The 11,723-nt window shown below is 55.3% G+C and overlaps 1 long non-coding RNA gene across 1 annotated transcript; it reads left to right on the top strand.

Annotated features, from left to right (window-relative positions):
* Positions 1-8,605: 8,605 nt before the first annotated feature.
* Positions 8,606-9,983, top strand: LOC144245151 (uncharacterized). Its single transcript, XR_013339175.1, has 2 exons — positions 8,606-8,774; positions 9,795-9,983. It is a non-coding gene; the product is annotated as an uncharacterized LOC144245151 (long non-coding RNA).
* Positions 9,984-11,723: the final 1,740 nt, after the last annotated feature.

The following is an 11,723-nucleotide window of genomic DNA, read 5'->3' as shown; positions in this document are numbered from 1 at the left end:
TGATCACCACCCCTACCCTTGACCTAGGCCTCTTCTGCTGGCTGGCAGGGCCCCGCCGCGCGTGTGTGTGCATACGCACATGTGTGTTTAGTGGCATCCGTGGAGTCTGGGCTCTGAGATTAGGCAACTTGGTCTAAACCCACCGTTCACTGTCCATGTGACCTTGAGGAAGTTTAATCTTACTGAGTCTCAATTTCCTCATCTGTTAAGTCTCAGTGTTGTGAGTGTTAAGCAAAACACTGGAGATAAAGTGCTTAGCACAAACGTACCCCACGGTAACTAGCTGTTCTCGATACAGTCCTATATGTAGGTGGAAGCGGTGGCCTACCCTTTGAGTCACGGGGAGGCCCCAGGGTGCCCTCAGGTCCAGAGTAGCTACCCCTAGGGGCACTGCTCTTGCACCCTGGCCACCCTCACCATGGAAGGCACAGGGAATGCGAGAGCAGAAACAATCATTTGAGGGGGGTCCAGGCCTCTACCACTCATTTGCTGTGTGGCTGGCTTGGGCAAGTCTCTTAAATTCTCCAGGTCCTATTTCCTTATTTCTAAAGTGAGGAAACGGAACCAAAAATTGTCTCATACTTCCTCCAGCTCAGATAGTCTAGGCTATCCTCGAGCTCTGGGTCCACCTAGACACGTGATTCATTGATTCAACCAACATTTTTGGAATGCTTGCCTCAGGCCAATTATTAGGCCAGGTGCCAGGACACAGAAGAGGAGACATCAAACACTATCTCCCGCTCATGGAGCTCAGAGAAGGGCGAGCAGGGAAGGCTCTCAGAGACGGGATACTTAATCAGGGCCTTGCTGGGTAATAAGGTTCTCCCCCGGTGGGGAAAGGGGGCTTGCACGCAGACAGAACAGGGTGGGTAAAGGAGGAAAGAGAAGAGTCTGTGCAAGAGCAGAAGTGTCCTCTCCTTCCCCTGTGCTGTAGTATTGGAGGCCTGGAGGGGGCGGAGGCGGAGGCACAGGCCAGGGCCAGATAACCAAGGGCCTTGGGCACCGTGCAGAGTGTTGCTCTTCATTCTGTAGGAAGTGAAGGGCTGTGGGAGGGTTTTAGGCAATGAGCACATGCCAGAGACAGCGTTCCCACAGTCACAACAGGTGCTCTTTGCGTCCTTAGAGAGGGGCTGAGGTTAAGGGCTGGTTTTCTCCTCCTCACACATTAGCAGCCTTGGTCCTGGGAACAGGGAGGGGAGAGTGGAGAGCTGGTCAGGGCTGCCAGAGTGTCCACAGCCACCAGCGCTGAAGCTCCTCCGCCGCCAGGCTCTGCAGCTGGGGAGGGGTTGAGGCCGGCCTCGAACAGGGGGAGAACGCTGGGTCCTTGACTCCCTGTTCAGCGCTTGAGTCTTAAGAGAGCTCGTTCTGGGGAGACCCCCTCTTCCACGGCCCCCGCTGCCACCAGGAGACTGCATAGCTGGTCAGTCTCAGCAGGGAGGGGCTCACAGGGCCCCTGCTGCTCCTGTCCCCACAGACTGGTAGTCTGGCTGGGAATCAGTCCTTCCTCCTTCCTGCACACAACCCCTCCCCGCTTCAGCCACTAACCCTCCTGCTTTGGTGAGCCCAGGGCTGGGTGGAGCGGGCTCCTAGGAGTGTACCACATGGGCTCAGGAAGGGTGCTCCACGGGGATGGGACTCTGTGCCCCCAGTGCCCAGGACAGTGCCAGCTACGTGTGTAGGTGACAGCAGAAAATATCACGGCTGCATGGACGGCACTGCACAGCATACACACCGGGAGTCAGACTGCCTGGGTTCACATTCCCTTTCCAACCAACAGTTTCTGGATAGTCTCAGGCAAGCGATTTAATTTCTCAGGGCCACAGTTTTGCCTCTGTAATGGGGATCGTAAATAGCACCTACCTCATAGGATTCTTGTATGGATTAAATGAATGATGACTGCAAGTTAAACCCTTAGAAGAGAGGCTCTCCATTGGCGGATAACTATTATTAACAGCAGCTGTAACCACCACGCTAGAACCATTGGTCTGGGTTGGTTGCAGCCCCTCTCGGATAAAGAAGGAATGGAGGCTACACCCTAACTCATCAGCAAGTCCCTGGTACCCTTCTTTGTGACATTCTCCAGATTTGCCTCTTTTCCCTCAGGGCCCAGGTTCTCCTTGCTCCCCTTCCCAGGGCGGAGTATCGTTTCCTCTCCATCCTCATAGCTAAGTCTCTTCCCACCTGGATCCCTCCTGCACTTCCTTTCCAGATTTAAACACTGTTTTCTTTCCACTCTGGAGCCTGTGGGGCTCCTGACCCTCTGTCACCATGAGCAGCGTGCTCTCTGCTGCTTGGAATGTGCCAGTCCCTCCTCTGGGCGCCCCTAAGGAGGAGGTGGACAGTTATGGACTGAGCCAAACCAAAGTCACTGTGGGTAGGGACCTTCCCCAGATGACGAGAGGATGGGAAGGACCGGGTTCAGGGCCCTCCAGCTGTTAGCACCCACTGGGGCTGACCTGAGAGATAACACCGCCCCCTGCCCTTCCCCCCATCCCCTGGGAGCCCTCACTCTGCCACCAAATGGCGATGTGACTTGACTCAGGGGCTTTCCTCTCTCTGAGACTCAGATGCGACATCTGTAATATCAAGGGGTAGCACTAGGGGTCCTGCTAGTGATGGGCCACGGGGTGGGCCAGGTGGGTCTGCTGTGTGGTTTGTGGCTGAAGTCCCACAGCATCGCGGGGAGCTTACTGGGGGCTGTGCATAGTCCTGGGCTGACAGGCTCCCTTCCTTACCAAGGGGCCTGCCTGGAGGCGGGGGCAGGCTTCTGCTGCAGGACCCCAGGATGAGGGGGTGTGTAGGCTCCCTTCCAGGAGAGCTCCCAGGGGGGTAGATGGGGTAGCAGTGGGAACTGAGAGTCAGATGTGGGGAGGACCCCTCTTCCCAGCCTTCCCCCCACTGCAGGGCCCCCTGTAGTTTCTGCTCACCCCAAACTTGCCTTCTCACCATTCTCCAAACACCCCTCCATTCTCTGCTTCCACATCCCAAACCTCTCTGCTCTCACTGTTCCTTCTGCTTGGAGTACCCTTCCCTCTGTCTCCGATTGTTCAATTCCGACACCCAGCTCAAAGGCTGCCCCTCCATCAAGCCCTCCCAGGCCCTCACTTTCCTAGCACGTGGTGTTCGCTCCCTATCTCCACCAGCAGCCTCCACGGTGTCTCCCAGAACTGTCCTCCAGTGCCCAGCACCGGGGAGACGACCAGGCTGGGAAGCCTCCCTTAGAGAAGGAAACAGCCTCAAAAGTGGCAGATCTTTTTGCAAGCAAAGAAAAAGGGGAAAGCGTAGGAAGGTGATGGTAGTGGTGGTGGGGTGGTTAATAATAATAATTAATTATTAGAATACATTTAAAACTATCCATGGCATATTTATCTCTATGTTATAGATGTGAAGCTGAGACCCAGAGAGGCTAAATAACTTGCCCAGCTGGGATTCAAACCTGGGAAGCCTGGCTCCAGGAGCCGGGCTCTCAGTCACAAGAGAGATGGACGGGAGAGGAGGAGGGGAAGAAGGAAGGGAGGCAGGGAGATGAATGAAATTCCACCCTGTTGCTGGCTGATTGATGGCCCAGCCGTGGTGTGAGGGCACTGGGGTTGCTGCCAGCACTGAGTGCAACCAAGTGACAGATCCAGGACCTTGCCAGCTTGCAGTGGAGACACACCTGCTCCAGGTGCTCCAGGTGCTCCCAGGGGCTTCTGGCACCTGGCCTGACCTGGCCCCTCTAGGCTGGAAATGCCCAAGGTAATCCTGAGACAGCATGGGGGCTGGATGCTGCCCTCATGGGCACCAGCCTCTGGGGCACCTGAAGCCCTTCTCTCTGGCTTTTGGGCATAGGGTCCCTCCCTGGGATCACTGATGACGGTGACCTGAAGCAGTGCCAGCAAATGGCTCTGAGCTCTACCATCCAGGCACAGGACATGTGGCCGTCAAAGCGCGCTGCCCACCCTCCATCCTCTGCCTCCCCACCACCAGCATAGTCAGCTCTGGTTTATTTAGTTCAAGAGACTCACTTCACCCTGCCTCTTTGTCCCCCAGGTCACAGGGGTGAAATGTGAGCCCACCTTGCCCCTTCCCTTGCCCCCTCCCCGGGTGAGAGGGCAGAGAAATGGTTACACTCAGCGTGTTCACAAACAAGACACGCAGGCACCCCAGGCCAGGGCGCACCACCCGGGCGGGCCTTGAGCCAAACTCCCTAATTTGGTCACTTCCACTGGAAGCAGGTTGGTGAACTCCTGGGGGGCTAGGCCAGCTGTCCATGGGACCGTATCCCTCCCAGCCACCCCCCGGCTTCAGGAACCCTCAGAAGCTTGAAGCCCCGCAGAGAGACAGAAGTGGGACAGACAGCGCGGCAAGAGACGGACCCGGGCCCAGGGGCCAGGCGGGGGCTCACCAGCTGGAGCACGGACGGTCGGGCAGGGGCTGGGGCCGGACGCCGGACGCAGCGGCNGACTCGGGCCCCAGGCCCTGTTGGCCCCTTGGCTCTGCGCCCCCCGCCCCCCGCCGGGACGCGGGCCAGCGCGCCTCGGGCGACCGTACGCCTCTGGCCCGGGAAGCCCTCGGGTCACGAAGTTGCAGGGAGCAGCGGGGCGCCGGGTGGACTCAACTGTTTCCCCTGGAGGAAACTGACGCGCTGCAGCAGGAGAGACTGTGGGAGGATCAGAGTCCGCGTGAGAGACGGGCGGCGCGGCGCCCGCGGGCTGCGTTTGCCTGGGGGTGCCTGTGGCCCCAGGAGCCCCTGTCCCAGGCGCGGTTTGCTCCACAAAGCCGCGTGACACGCCCACGCCTCAGAATCCCCCCATTCAGTGAGTCGCGGGAGGTGTCAGTGCCCAGAGCACGGTATCCTTAACAAGGGAGCGCCTTACTGTCAGAGGGACCACCAGCCTCCCTTGGAGGGGGGCGGCCAGCGAGGGAGAGGGGAGCTCAATTCCAGCGAGCTCCGGATGGTGTGGTGTCTTTGGAGTAACAGGTCCGCTCCATTGCCCTGGTCCCTTCACATTTATTATTTCGTGAGCACCAGGTTTCTTGTTCTGCCCATTGTACAGTTGGAAACACTGAGCCCCAAGAGACACGACCTGCTCCCCCAACTTATAAACAGTAAATGGGAGAATTTGAATCCTCCCTTACAACTCCTTACAGAGTTGATGAGGCCAAGTCCTGGCCCTTGACAGACCCACAGCTGGAGGGTAGGTGGCGTGTGTGTGCGCTCGCGCGCACACAACTATACGAGGCAGGAAACTATAGAATAAGACAAAAGTAAAAAAGGCTGAAAGAAGGGACCCATCAGCTTAATTGAGCTCCCAGGCACCTGTATCCCAGTCCCTTTCCTCCAAATTCTTTCCCTTAGTCCTGGTCCCTCCCAGTGCCTCAGTGCCCCCATCTATACAATGGGCAGAGAGTTCCAGCCTCCTAGCTTCCTTCCCAGGTCCAGCTCAGTACAGCCTGGTTCCCCCTCTTCCCCCAACCTTGCCTGAGTGTCCTTCCAAAGGCTCATTCATTCAGCAAATCTTTATTGATTTTCTCCTCCTTGCTAGACAGGGGGCTGGAGTGCTAGTTGCTGCGGGGGTGGGAGGGGACTTCCCTGTCTGGTAGGGGAGACAGACGGGTAAACAAACACGACCACAAGGCAGAAAGTGATAAGGGCTAGGTGGCAAGGTGGACCTTTCTGATCCCTGGGTGACAGCCAGGTCACACTGACCTGGCTGCTGGAGGACTCTTGTCCACCCCTGGCCGCCCGTGTCCCAGATGTCCCCCCAGTGCTCCTGCCCCGCCCCAGCAGGGCCCAAAGCATTCCCTGCATGAATCAACAGGAAAGAATGCTCCCAGCTTTGGGTCAGTGGCAGCAGCAGCCCAGCCCCACCCCTGGGGACAATGAGGCAGCTGTGGGCTAGGGTGCCAGGTATGCCGCAGCCCCCTCCTCGTGCCCGGCCACCTCTCATGCCGAGCCAGGAACAACACAGAGGGATCGGAAAACGTGGGCTCCACCTGCTGCCAATCACCCGCCCAGGCCTGGCTGCCCAGAACTAAAAATACCCTGGAGGCCGGCGGCCGGCCTGGCTAGAGCCCGGGAATGAATGGATGTGTTGCCCGGAAATGCATTGACCTACAAGACTCTGGGCAGAAGCTGAGGCCAGGGAGCAGTAAAAGCAGAAATCTCCCCAGGGGGTCACTGTGAGGCTCTCTTACTGACAAGTGACAGGGTTGGGTCCCAGGCCCAGCCCTATGGCTTACTAGTGGTGGGACTTTCTCAGCTGAGCGGCTATCTCCTCACCCTTAAATTCGATCGCTGTGGGGGTCAGATGGGACAATTTAGTTCATCTCAATAAACTTTGACTTGATGGAGACTGCCTCGTCCTCCTTCGTGCCTGACTGTGCTCACAGCCTCAGCCAGAGCCAAGGACCTCTTGATATAGAGGTCTGTGTCCGCCTCAACTCTGGGGGCCCTGGAACTTCTTATTTATCTCTAAACCCGGATTCTGTCACATGGCTCAGTGCATAGCAAGTGCTCACTATATGCTGGCGGGTGGAGTAAGTGGGTCTGCTTTATACTGGTCCTTGAGCTAGAGCCCGGAAGTGTGTGGGGGGGGGGAGGCACAAACAAGCCAGATATGATCCCTGTCCTCAGGGAATTTGCAGCTTGGTGGGGAAGACAGACTCAGAATCAGCCAACAGACGAGGCACTGTCATCATGATCATCAGAACAACTAACAGGTGCAGAGCAGTTACTCTGTGTATCATCTCATTCAATCCTCTTAAAATCCCTATGGACAACACTTTCATCACCCTCCTTTACAGATGATGAAACTGGGCACAGAGAGGTTAAGTGATTTGGCCAGAACCACACAGTCATTATCTGCAGAGGGTAGCGAGTGGTAAACTGTAGCAGAAATACAGTTAGCTCTGTGCTCTGGGTACCAAGTGGGGAAGTTTGAGGATTGAAGGCTTCATGGAAGAAGTGCCTCGAAGGAGGGATAGACCTGCTAGCTGTTATGATGATGATGACAATGCCGCATCTGTTGGCCGGTAGCGGCTCTGTCTCTGTCACTCTGCAAAGTCACTAAGTAGAGAGGTGGGAAAGTGGGATAGTCATGAATAAAGCTTTGGAAGCTGCGGAGCACTGGATGTCAGAAGTTACCCCATCTGCCTTCCCCCCAGGCCCCCAGGGCCCAGGGCAGAAGCATCGCCATCTGCCTGCACCTCCCAGGGTGAAGAGCTGAGAAGTTGAACAGTAGCTAAGAGGAGTCTCTTCCCCCTGGGGTGCTCCTCAAACCCCCCCAAATCAGGGCCTGGGCTTTCCTCCCAAATGCGAAGGCCAAACTCTCCCGCGGAAAGCTGTGACCTGGGATGTCGCCACAGCCCCCAGGGAACCTGACCAGAGTACCCAGTGCCATGGCTGCCGGGCAAGCTTTCCTCCTCAGTGGCCCTCGAGACTCAGTCTTGCCCCACCTTCTTTGACGCTCAGTATGGAGGAAACTGTACAGCTCGGGAATTGCAGGACCCGAATTCTTGTTCGGATTGTCTGAATGGTGTGGCCTTAGGCAAGTCCCTTCCTTCCTTGGTACAGACCTCTGCATCCATTTGTCCTGCCTTTCTACCCCTGCCTTCTGACATCCAAGGGCCAAACTGCTCTCCTCTCTTCCTGAATTTTGGCTGTCCCTGACTTCAGTGAATCCTGAGCAGACTGAACTCATTGTGCCTTAGCTCAAGGATCCTCAATGGCTCACTGTTGCCCACAGGATATGGAGAATATACTTTTGTTCCTCCTTATCCCTCTCCTCCTTTCCTCTTTTGACTTCATTTTTATATTCTACCTGTCTTTAGGCCTGGCTCTGATCCCAGCTCCTCTACTAACTTGCCTACAAAAGTTTACATGAACGCTCTCAACGTATCAGGTGCTGGGGAGTCTCAGAGCTGAAGCAGACAGTCTGTGCCCTTGGTTGTACACCACGCTGGCGGGAGCTGACTCACAGACATGGTGGTGACGGGCAGTAGGCTGGGATGACAGAAGGCAGGACACGTGGAGGGGAACTGACCATCTCGACACAGGACAGGCTTTTCCTTTGCTGAGGGCTGTTAACGAAGCGCAGGGCTTTTGCAGGGCTTTCGGTCCAAGGGAGGGGGTGGGAGCTGAGATTTTGAGAAGTCTTGGGGGTGGGGAAACGAGGAGGTGGATCCAGAAGCAGGGGGTGGGGGGCTGGCAAGGGAGATGGTTCCTCGGGAAAGAAAGAGCAGGCTGCAGTAGAGGGAGGAAATTTGGAGGAAGACAGAGCTGATTAAAGAGAAATGTTACGAAGTTTGGCTTTGTGATATACAGCGTCACTTTCCCCCTACTGTTCATCTGAAAGCTTCAGAAAAATTGTTACTACTCGTAACATTGGGAGTTGGGCAGGCCCCCCTCAACATTTTCAGGGCCTGGGCCCGAGTCAAAGGGGGCCTCCTATCGTGTCTCAGAGTTAAAAATCAAACTAACTCATGGTTAAATAAAACATGGCCTATCTTTCTGCCTTGACAAATTAACACTTGAGGAAAGATCTGGAAGGTCAGATTGGAATCCAGAACTTTCTACTCCCTAGAGTTCTGTGTGGAACATGTTATTATGGGAAGCATCTGCCCCTGTCCCTGAGCCTCGATGTGACCCACCCCCTTCCTCTCCCACCTCTGCTCCATCCCACACAGCAAGGGACCTTCTCCGGTGATGGGAACACGCACACACCAGGCTCTGTCCAGACCCCACAGCTGCTGCCCTTTGTCTGCCCGGAGCCACGGTGCACAGCCTAGAGGTATGGCCTGCACTCTGGAGGAAGGGCTGGCAGCCACCCTGGCCTCTTGGATAAGAAATTTATGGAGCGGGGGTCTGGAACTGGGGTGGGGGCTCCAGTGGGCACATCCCCTTGGCCCTGGAAACTCCGTGCTTTGTCTGGAGGTGTGTGACTCGACAAGAGCCACACGGATGCCCTCTGATGCGTGGAGGCCCAGAGCAGGGAGTGCTCGCCCCAGTCTGAGGACACCTGTGTGTATGGGTGCGGGGCCAGGAGGTGTCACGTGGAAATGGGAATGTGGCTTAGAGGTGGGCCCCGGGGTGGGCGTGGGATGTCTAGTCACTCATGTGATATGTAGAGAGCTGTGGGCCATGGAGCCCAAACCTCACCTCACCTCACCTCACCTCGGCAACTGCAGGGCACTGAGGCTTTCCTAGGAGGGGTGAGGGTGGGATTGATTAGGGCCAGGCTGTAGGAATCTTGATCTTTGCTGGTGCTGTATTTAACTCTTCACAGATTCATACCTTGGGGGGGGGCAGTGGAGGGTCTGGGAAGGGGTGTTCTGGGGGCGGACAGGGAGGATCTTAATAGCCTGTAAGCTGTGGAAGGGCAGAGAACCTGACTTAGACTCTCCACTTTCCACCTCTGCCCCTGGGATCCCCAGCTCAAATTTGCTACCAAGAGCTTACCGCTCCCTCTGCCCCCAAGCCTGTTTCGGCTCCTGCCTCAGTCTCTCACTTCGTTACCCCTCCTGTCATAGCGAAGCCCTCACCTGAGAAGGGTCACCACCAGTGTTCTCCCTGTCATCAGGTCCCTGCTCCCTCCAGGCCCTCCTGTTCACCCCTCTCCCTTTCTCTCCCCACCTCCTGCTCTCGGCCACATGCGCCTGTCCAAACTATCCCCCCCACCCCCCGCACCAGCTCCAGCCCTTCTCTGGTCCCCTCTCATTGCCCCTCTTCCCTCCAGTCCTACCTGCAAACCCCCACTTGGCCTCTCTGAGCAGCTAATACGGGCGCAGCGCCTGAATGTGTTTCTGTTCAGGTAAATTAAAGTCATAAGTTCTGGGGGAAATGAGACGGAATGAAGACTCAGAGCCGCAGCCCCAAAGCCTCTGAGGCCCCTTCAGAATCTCACAGAAGCCTGGGCTGCCCTTCTCACCCGCCTGTAATTGAACCCCTTTTTCCTCAGGCAACACCAGACAAGTTAAATTAAAAAACATTTCTTATTCCACGCTGTTTTCCTGGATCTTTAGAAACAATGAATACAGTAACTGCATTACTTCTCCCAGTGTCTTGTGGCAGATGGTGGCAATGGGGCCTCCGTGGGGTGGCCTGGAAACCTCGAGCCTGCACAACAGCTCCGTTAGCCCAGGGTCTTGCCTCCCCTTAGCTTCTTTAGGAAGATCGTTGACCATTTGTGAGCAGAGCCAAACTGAAGGCTGGGAGCTACTCTTAGCCCCAGAGCAACTATTTGTGAATTACTTTGGCATTAACTGAAGCGGTCAGTGGGAAACAGGAGATCAGGAACAGAGCTATTGATTAAAGAGTGGTACATGTGACCTGAACAGTTTTGTATTCTCTTACATCAGGTTTGTTGATCTAGAACTTTGCAAATATTTTCAAGATTCTTTGCGAGGAAGTAGTCCTCTCCCTCTGGCTAGAACGTAAGATCCTTCAGGGCTGGGGCTGACCAACTCCAAAGGGTTAATTTTCATATAACCAATGAGGGGGAGGCAGCAAGGAACTGCCTGGGTGGAGAAGTCCCTTGAACTTGGCTGCCAGGGGGAGTGAGAATGGGAAACTGCCAGGATAGAGGTCGAGGGAAATCCCTAGGTGAAGCAGGAGTTGACCCAGGACCAGGGCCAGAGGCCTGGAGGTGAGAAGGGGAGACATTGGCATCAAAGACCACACCAGGAGTGAGGATGGGGGCTCCAGGTGAGGAGGATAAGCCCCACCGGAAGACAGGGCTGACTAATGGGCCTATTCAGATAATAGAGCAAGGGGCTGGCCTGGCAATCTCACACTTTAGCCCAGCGGTTCTTTGACTGTGGTCCTAGACCCACAGCATCAACATCTTCTGGGAACCTGTTAGAAATGCCAATTATCAGGCCCCAACTCAGACCAGAAACTCTGGCGATGAGGCCCCAGCATCCGTGTTTCAGCATGTCTTCCAGATAATTCTAATGCCTGTTAATATTAAGAATCACCTCTCTAGACTATACTGTTGGAAAATGTTTGCATTGACAGAGTCTTGAGCCCTGTGGGTATCTTTTTCCTTAGAGTCCCTGACATGCCTGGTGGGCTCAGCCTTCTTGGGGTCCTCTCGTATTATGAGGACATTCCTCCACATAGGGTGGGCCTAGCTTTGGCGGGGGAAGGTCACAGTCTTCCACATCCCTTCATGGTAGAGTGGGAAGGCCATAACCTCTGTCCTACACAGAGTTCTACAAGGACCTCTGCGTCCCCAAGGAGACCACCACTGGGGGGGGGGGGTGGAGGGATTCCTCATTATCGTCCTCAAGGGCCCTACTCATGTGGGCCAAGAATAAGTGGTCAGGCCAACATCTAGATTCTGGTAGGATCTTCCTGCATGACAGAAATTTCATTATCTATTCAATACCACAAACATCTATGTCATTGTGACCATCAGCCTGAAATCTGAGATCTTCCAGGAGACCAGTTCGCTGACAGGTGTCATTGATGCCTCCCAGCTCTGGGCAGGCAGAAGAGATCCAGAGCTTGTGCTAGAGGCCCTCTCCATCCGTCTGGAGCTGGTCCTGGGTTTCGCAATTCATAGTGTATTTTGTGTTGCAGAAACAAGTCTTCATCCTGGACCAATCTGGACACACCAGTGGTTAAAGAAGAGTTAAGTAGCTGCAAGGTTGTTCATTTGTTCACAAGGGAAACTGCCCAGAAAGGACAAGAAAAGCCTCATTTCCTAACCATTAACTGAAAATCACTTTTCTTAGGA

This window comes from Crocuta crocuta, unplaced genomic scaffold, assembly GCF_008692635.1.
Source record: "Crocuta crocuta isolate KB4526 unplaced genomic scaffold, BGI_CrCroc_1.0 scaffold170, whole genome shotgun sequence".
NCBI classification, from domain to species: Eukaryota; Metazoa; Chordata; class Mammalia; order Carnivora; family Hyaenidae; genus Crocuta; species Crocuta crocuta.
This window is presented reverse-complemented; position numbering and strand designations above follow the sequence as displayed.